Below are 9,148 nucleotides of genomic sequence, written 5' to 3' on the forward strand. Positions count from 1 at the left end.
TATAATAATTTTTTGAATTTGTTTATATCGATATAAATAAGATATAAGTTTCTAAAAGATTGGAGAGTAGTTATTTGGTTGTGTAACCTTTATGTTGATCCTAATTACTTCAAGGACCCTCAAGAATTCACCCCTATCAGATGGGATGTATGATTTTTAAAATTAAATCTAGAATAAGATTTTATTTTAAATTATAAATACTAATTGAATTACTATTGACATTGTCACCATACATTGATAACTATTTATCTTATTACTATCACCATAGATTGATAATTAAATGGCATTAGTTAATTGCAAAATTAAAATGCAGCGAAATGTAAAAATATTTCAGCCAAAACTATTTTTGGCACAGTGGCAATCATTTACAAAATTCTTGCAAAAGTCTCTTAAATTTTTGACAAAAGAGACAAGGGAGTGAAACAATTTTTTTAATGTTGAATTTTAACTAATGGTTATAAACAATTATTTTTTAATCAAATTTTACCTTTAAAGAAAATGTTCTCTATTAATATTTAGATTTTTTTTTTAGAAAGTGAGTTTAATAACTTATATAGGTTGGAGGTAATTGTATAAACAATAGTAAAATAATTTTTTTGTACAAATAATTAAATTCTTAAAAATTTCTATTGTTTGATTTATAAAAGTTTTTAGCTTGAAGAATTTATCTTATTTGATTAAGAATATTGATCAATTTTGAAAAGGATAATTTAGTGGAATTGGTAATTCATGAATATTTAATATTTTAATTAATAGGCAATTATCTTAAATTTTTTCTATGAAATCATTCGTATTTAATCATTCTGTGATATATAGTTCTCCCCATTATTTTCATTTTAATATTTTTTTGTAAAGCTAAATTAAAGCTTCCATATCTTTAGACTTCCTTTATATATAATATATAATTAATATATAGATATATTTGATATAAGATTCTCTTGATTTATCTTGAGGCTTAGTAGATCTAACCTCTAATCTTGATTGCAAATTAAAAACTTGACGAAAGATTATTTTTATATATTTCAAAATTTAATAAATGTAGTTTTGTCTCAGTAACGACTTAAAATTTAAACTTATAGTCAGTTTATAAAATATGTAATAACTCTATTACAATAAATGAAATTTTTAGAAATAAAACTTGAATACCCTCACAATTATGCATTCGTTTGAGATGCATTCTCAATCTTCCATACAAACTCCAATTCTCCAAGAACTCTTGTGTTTATCTGTCTCTAGAAGAGGACATGTGCTTTTGAGAAGGTGATGCTGTAGTCAACATACAATGTCTATTATTATGTTCAAAAATTCTGGTTATTCTAATACGCATTGATTTATGAACTGGGTACTGGGTAGTTATAAGGCGGTTGATAGTTGTGTTTCTCTTGGCAACCATCAACAAAAGTAGTATGATATCCTCCGATCAACTCGAATCCCTGCTGACCATCTCTAGCCTTATTCATTAACAATTTCATATCCAAAGACAGATATATTTTACTCTTGTATCTGGTATGCACAGCAATATACATCAAGTTGCTTGTGTCATTCCTCACCCATTTTCACTCTTTCGATGATTATGTGTATTGATTTTTTTCGTACTTTTTCTCCCCTCTTATGATTCTTTGCACTCACTTTTCAAAAAAACTCTTTTCATTTATCTAACAATTCTACTGTCTATGCTCATGCCTTAGCCTCTTCTAGCTCACTTCTTTGACCATTCTCTGTCATGTCCATGCCTTTCAGTGCCATTTTGCACTTCTTTTATTTGGGCCTTGCTTCTCATTTTGTCAATGAAAACTGTGTTTGTCCTTGTTTGGAGAAGGGACGTTTTCTTCAGGGTGCAGCATTTCTGTTGCCAAACAATGATAGGGTTCTGCACTTTTCTGCTGTCTCTTTGACCATTTTGATATCCTCCTATTTTATTCTTCACACTAACATTTCTAGTTTGAGATCTTTCACTTTCTACATTGTGTCATGTTTAATAGTCTCCTTTTAGTGCTCATCAGATCTTCTATATAAAAGTTCAGCGAATATATGAGCAAAGTTTTGTGGGGATGTAGGTCTCCTCACCATTTTGAGATTCCCCTAATAGGCTTCTAACATCAAGTGCATGCGCCTCATCCCTTCCTTCTATAGCTTTTTATTGTTTCATGTACCTTTCTTTTATCCTTCCCCTGCCCAGATCTGAATACGAATTACTATTCTGCTTTCTTTTATGATATACCATGGGACATTTGTTTTAGAATGTGCTTGTTCTTGCTTCTGTGCCTGTATATGTTTTTCCTTTTTCTGCCCTTTGATACTCGCTGTACCTGCTTGAGCTTCATAACACCTTATTATTAGTTCCGGAAACTATTGCCGAGGGCTTCCATTAACTAGTTATTAAACTTCCCCTCTGCAGCCAATCTGAACGCTTCTTTCTCCTTACTATATTTCTATTTCAACTAATATATCTTTTAAAAATTATGAACTTGATCGGGAGTCACCAGAAGCAGGGGCAGATCAGTGCTTTCACAATATTCAATGCAAGAGAAGAGGCGACAATCGAGGAACGGACGTTGGGGTTAGGGTTGTTGCAGACTGCTTCCTATACCGAGGTTCTGTGCCGAGGTCCTGTTCCGTCCATTGCAATGGGATGATCAAAAGGACCAGCTGGCGAGTAGGGTTTTTCCTGCTTCATGCAGCGTGACACCTATCATTCTGTTACATATCCTCCAGATCACTACATAAAAGAGATCTATTCCGATAAAAATCAGATACGAATACTTCATTTCGTTCAAAATATGTAGAGCATGCGGGTAACAATTATATAACCATGTGATTTTGGGGACCGCTCAAAGGTATGCAGGTATACCCTTTCTGTTGTTCTGTTGTCTCTATGGCATTTGCAGGTGTGAAGTTTTACTTCGTGTTTTTGGACATACATTAGCCGTAAACTGCTTCATCTCATGCTCGCCTGAAGTTTCTGCTATTTTTAGCTTTGAAAAGCTATAATAAGTTCTTTTTTTTTCCTCTACCCAAGACTAAATTTATTAAGGAGATGCAAGAAACGGTTGGATTTGTCATAAAAGCACCTCACTGCCTTCTGGACAGCTCTGGTATTGGTTTTGGACATCACAGGTTTGGAGTATGTTTTGATATTGAATGCGCTCGGTTTTTGAAAATTTTGGTTGTTTGAATGTAAATTGCATGAATTTGAAATCTTGGTCCCGCTTGGTTAGGGTTTTCAATGTCTGTTTTTTGTTCGGGATCAATGCTTTAATGTTTGTAAAATAAACCCTTGGAATGTATCTGAATTTGCATGAATTCATTGTTGTGGCATCGCAGTGGATCCCTTGAAAGGTAGCCAAACTTTTGTGAATTGCTAGCTGTTGCAAATTTCGGAATTGTTGATGTCTTTTTTTATATTAATTATAATTGTTGATGTCTTCGTAATGGAACCCAAGAACTAGAGGTGCATCTTAAGGCTTAGTTACGTGTGCATGAAAAGGTCAATAAGATTTAGAAGGCCTGAAGCTTTTATATTAAAAAATTGATCAAGAAACATAAAGACTATGCTTTGATAATGGCAAAATCGTGACTGCGTGAAAACATATTAGAGCTTAAATCCTTCAATCTCTCCAGCTCAACATCAAATAGTAATGTGTTGGGTCTTACAAAGAAGGCTCGTTAGTGGGTTTTGTCATAGGACGGGATTACAACCAAGTATAGTTTAAGATTGTCCCTTAATTTTAACGATTTTGGCTGCCATTTCAGAGGCCCTATAATGCTACCTAATTATCTGCTCAGATATGCAAGCAGCCATGGACAGATTAAGGCGGTACACTAGACTATAGCCCTATGTGCTATAATACAGACCACAATCAGGCGGCTTTCACCCTATTGAGACCTAGATATTGTTACTGTTCTGCAGCAACCTAGAGGATATGAAACAATAACCTATGTTGTTGTCTCAATTGCATTTTCGGACAGAAATAAAATATGTGGCACATACTATACCACCAAAGCTTAGATTTTTGTATAGGAAAAATTTATATATTATTTATGTTACGTACTGTTAAAAATAATGTTTATTATAGTAGCTGGGCATTTAATGCACAGTCCAGAACTTTCTACTTGCTTCTTGGAACCTCTCTCTTTGTGCAAAATGTGAATTTAAAATTATGTAGAAATCTCTAGAGTGCTTCATTTCTTGAAGCTTCTCAAGAACCCTCTAGAAATATGTATGAGCTCTATAAATAGAGCATTCCTCTCAACTGTAATAATATGAAAAAACTTTATAGCTCTTTGATATATTTGAGTCTTGTTTTTTGCTGCTCTGTTTTTATGCTCTATTTTCAGTTCTTTGTGCTGCTGTTTTAATTCATCATGGTATCAGAGCATTTTCAGTTCTTTGGGCTGTGAATATATGATGCTTTTGGAATGAATATATGTGTTTTTATTGTGTGAATCTTTACATTTGCAGGGTGTAACTAAGGAGTGAACAACAGTTTGGCTTGGGACAAAAAAACTACATCAAAGGAAGAATATTGCAGCAAAAGAAAAGGTTTTTTCTTCAACAAATTGGTGAGATTTTTTCAGTTTCAAGCTTGGGTGTTCAAGTTTTTAAATATCTTTCATTCTCATTCAAAAAAAAAAAAGGAGAGAATTTAACAATGGAATCACTTGGTGTGACTTTGCCTACAGTTAAATTAAATGGAAAAAATTATTATGATTGGGTATCTCATGTTGAAATCACTCTAACCCTTCAAAATTGTTATGATATTGTGACTGGTAGTGAACAAAGGCCTACAAATCCAGGAAATGATCAAGATAATTGGGATAAAAGGGACAAGAGGGCAGCAGCACTAATCAAGCTTACACTTTCAGAAGAAGTTTTTCCAGAAGTTCATAATGAGAGAAGTGGAGTCAAAGTTTGGGAGATTTTGAAAGATTTATATTAAAATTCAGGTGATGTATGGATCTTTATCTCTCACAACTGAATTATACAATTTGAAATTATCAAGCTCACAAGAGATAGTCCCACATTTAAGTAAGTTTAAGGAAAAGAAAAATGAGTTTGCTTCTCTTGGAAAAGATATAGATGATAAAGATTTTGTGCAAATTATATTACAAAGTCTTCCAGGATCTTATCAATCATTTATAAGGGTTTTAGATACTGCAGATAAATTAAAAAGTATTAAATCAGAAGAATTGTGTGCTAAGTTGGTTCAAGAAGAGAAAAGACAAGTTAAAGAAAAAGAATCATTTGATGGTGAATCTCAAGCATTTGTAATGAAAGGAAAACAATATTATAAGAAGTCACAAGAAAATGAATCTAAAGAAAGAAATTGGAAGAATGAAAATAAGAGTATTTCATATATAGATCATAATAGAAGTAAATGGAAATGTCATTATTGTGGTAAAATGGGTCATAAGGCAAATGAATGTTTCAAGAAGAAAAGAGATGTAGAAAAGAAAGTAAATAATAATCCAAAATTAGGAGATTCTAAAAGAAATGCATTTTGTGTTGCACTTAAAGAAAATAATACTTTCAAAAAAGACTGGGTTATTGATTCTAGTGCTACACAACACATGTCTCATAATGAGAATCAATTTGAATCAATAAGTGAAAATAATATAGAAAAAATATATTTGGGGGATAATAGTGCTTTAGAAGTTAAAGGGACTAGTAATGTCAAAGTTGATAATGGTTTGTTAAAAAATGTAAAATTAGTCCCTGAATTAAAAAAAAATCTGCTTTCAGTATCTCAAATTGCAAGTCAAGGACATAAAATAGAATTCTACAATGATAAGTGCTTAATCAAGGATGTCAATGATAATTATAGAGTCATTGCAATTGGTAAAATGGAGAATGGATTATATAAATTTCAAGAATTTACTTCTAAATGTGGAGATAAACATATGTGTGCTATTGCCCAATATGATGATATGAGCAGGTTATGGCATGAGCGTTTGGGGCACATCAATTTTCAAAGTCTCAAGCTTATGGAGAAATTACAAATGGTGCATGGGCTGCCAAAGATATCATTAAGCCCTAAGGTGTGTGAAGGATGTGCAATGGGAAAACAACATGTGGAAAGTTTCCCTCAAGGTAAATCATGGAGAGCAAAAACTTCTCTACATTTGGTCCATAGTGATGTAATGGGTCCTTTCAAAACATCATCAATTGGAGGATCAAGGTATGCCCTCACTTTTATAGATGATTATAGTAGAAGAATTTGGGTGTATTTTCTACAAAAGAAAGATGAAGTGTTTCAAAAGTTTAAAGAGTTTAAAGCTTTGACTGAAAAACAAAGTGGAAAGTACTTAAAGATACTAAGAACTGATAGAGGGACTGAATACATGAATAAAGCTCTTTTAGATTTTTGTAAAGAACATGGCATTAAAAAGGAATCAACTGTCTCTTATTCACCCCAACAAAATGGTGTTGCTGAAAGGAAAAATAGAACTATAATAGAAATAGCTAGGTGCATGCTTCATTCTAGAAATTTAGAAGCCAAATTTTGGGCTGAAGCAGTTCATACTGCCGTATATATCTTGAATAGGACACCTACTAAGGCAGTTTTAAACATAACACTAGAAGAGGCATGGAGTAGAAGAAAGCCTACAGTATCTCATTTTAGAATTTTTGGTTGTAAAGCATATGCTCACATTCCTGATGAAAGGAGGAGCAAACTTGAAAGGAAAAGCGAGAAGTGCATAATGGTTGGATATAGTGAGGAATCAAAAGGATATAGGTTATACAATCCTAGAACTAATGAAATCTATATTAAAAGAAATGTATGGTTTGACGAAGATGTTAAGAATGATAATTCTCCAACATTATTTCCAATTTTGATTGATGAAGAAAATTCTACTTCTACCAATAGTCAAAGTCAAGGTGTGCAAACCACTACATGGGATGAGACTCAAGTTGAAGAATCAAGTGAAAGTGATAATGAAAATCCAAAGAAATTTAGAAGCATCAAAGAAATTTATCAAGAAGGTCCTAGATATATATTTGCTAACTATGCTCTTATGACTAAAGTGATGCAGGTTGACACTCCAAACACATATGAAGAAGCAAAAGGAAAAGAAGAATGGGAAGCAGCTATGCAGGAAGAATACAATTCTTTGATGAAGAATGGAACATGGGAACTAACAACACTTCCAGAAGGAAAAAATGTGGTTGGTTGCAAGTGGACCTATAGAACCAAATTCACATCAGATGGAGCTATTGAAAAATACAAAGCAAGGTTAGTGGCTAAAGGTTTCTCACAAGAAGAAGGTATAGACTATACTGAAACCTTTGCTCCAGTAACTAAGACGACTTCCATTCGTACAATAGTTGCTTTAGCTGCAAAGTTTGGTTGGAAAATTTTTCAAATGGATGTAAAAAGTGCATTTTTGCATGGTGACTTAAAAGAAGAAATTTATATGCAACAACCACTAGGATTTATTAAGTATGGAGAAGAGAATTTGGTGTGTAGATTAAGAAAATCACTCTATGTTCTCAAACAAGCACCAAGGGAATGGTACTCAAAAATTAATAAGTACTTCCTAAAAGTTGGATTTAAAAGAAGTAACGTTGATCCAGATGTGTATGTAAAATATTATGATAATAAGGTTGTTATCATTGTATTGTATGTGGATGACTTGATTATTACAGGAGATCACACACATGATATTGAGATAACTAAAAATCAACTCAAACAAGCTTTCGAAATAACTGATTTAGGACTAATGCACTATTTTTTGGGTATGCAAGTATGGCAAGAAGAAGGAAGAATCATGCTCTCTCAAATTAAATATGCTCTTGATGTACTTAAAAAATTCAATATGAGTGATTGTAAACCATGTAATACACCATGTGAAATAGGAGTAAAGTTAGGTGCTAACTCTACTCAAAAGAAAGTGGATGGAAAATTATATAGGCAGCTTGTTGGAAATCTTTTGTACCTTACTATAACTAGACCAGATATTGCATATGCAGTTGGTATTGTATCGAGATACATAGCAAATCCACACATTGAACATTGGAAAGCGGCTAAAAGAATATTAAGATATATTAAGGGTACTTACCAGCTTGGCATTGAATACAAATATGGAGGAGAACCTACTTTAGTTGGATATACGGATTCTGATTATGCAAGTGACATTGATGATAGAAAGTCAACTTCAGGATATATCTTCCATCTTGGATCGGGACCGATTTCGTGGAGTAGCAAGAAGCAATCAACAATGTCACTCTCATCTACAGAAGCTGAATATATTGGTTTATCAAAGGCATCTCAAGAAGCATTATGGCTTAGGAGGTTACTTGAAGAATTGCATCATCCACAAGACTCTCCAACAACAATATTTTGCGATAATCAAAGTACTATCAAGCTAGCAAAAAATCCGGTATATCATGCAAGGTCCAAGCATATAGAAGTGCATCATCATTTTGTTCGAGATCTAATTGAAAGACAAGAGGTGGAGCTTCAATTTTGCGGAACAGAAGATCAACTTGCTGATATATTTACAAAAGCATTGTCTATTGTAAAATCTATGAAATTTAGAGATCTATTGCAGCTCAAAGATGTTCCTACTCTCTCCAAATAAACATTATGGGGGGGTGTTAAAAATAATGTTTATTATAGTAGCTGGGCATTTAATGCACAGTCCAGAACTTTCTACTTGCTTCTTGGAGCCTCTCTCTTTGTGCAAAATGTGAATTTAAAATTATGTAGAAATCTCTAGAGTGCTTCCTTTCTTGAAGCTTCTCAAGAACCCTCTAGAAATATGTATGAGCTCTATAAATAAAGCATTCCTCTCAGCTGTAATAACATGAAGAAACTTTATAGCTCTTTGATATATTTGAGTCTTGTTTTTTGCTGCTCTGTTTTTATGCTCTATTTTCAGTTCTTTGTGCTGCTGTTTTAATTCATCATGTACAAAGACTATAGCCTTAGAACGTATTCATTGGATGTTATTTAATGACTGTCTAGTGGGTTGAAGACTGAATATAACACGTGTTGTTACACACACATTTATATACTCTTCCAGTTTTAAAACATTTAAATTAAGCACTATCTAGTGGGTTTAAGAATTTGTTTAATATGTGTTGTTATATGTTTCTAAGAGTAATCATATGTTTTGTATGTTTTTTATACAGTTACCAGAAAAT

General features: G+C 32.8%; 1 long non-coding RNA gene across 1 annotated transcript; it reads left to right on the forward strand.

Annotated features, from left to right (window-relative positions):
* Positions 1 to 2,350: 2,350 nt before the first annotated feature.
* On the forward strand, positions 2,351 to 8,835 carry LOC149541238 (uncharacterized). Its single transcript, XR_016356075.1, has 3 exons — positions 2,351 to 4,563; positions 4,775 to 4,947; positions 7,973 to 8,835. It is a non-coding gene; the product is annotated as an uncharacterized LOC149541238 (long non-coding RNA).
* The last annotated feature ends 313 nt before the right edge of the window (positions 8,836 to 9,148 follow it).

This window comes from Cupressus sempervirens, chromosome 9, assembly GCF_028749045.1.
Source record: "Cupressus sempervirens isolate cs-2001-9-10 chromosome 9, ASM2874904v1, whole genome shotgun sequence".
Classification (NCBI taxonomy): domain Eukaryota; kingdom Viridiplantae; phylum Streptophyta; class Pinopsida; order Cupressales; family Cupressaceae; genus Cupressus; species Cupressus sempervirens.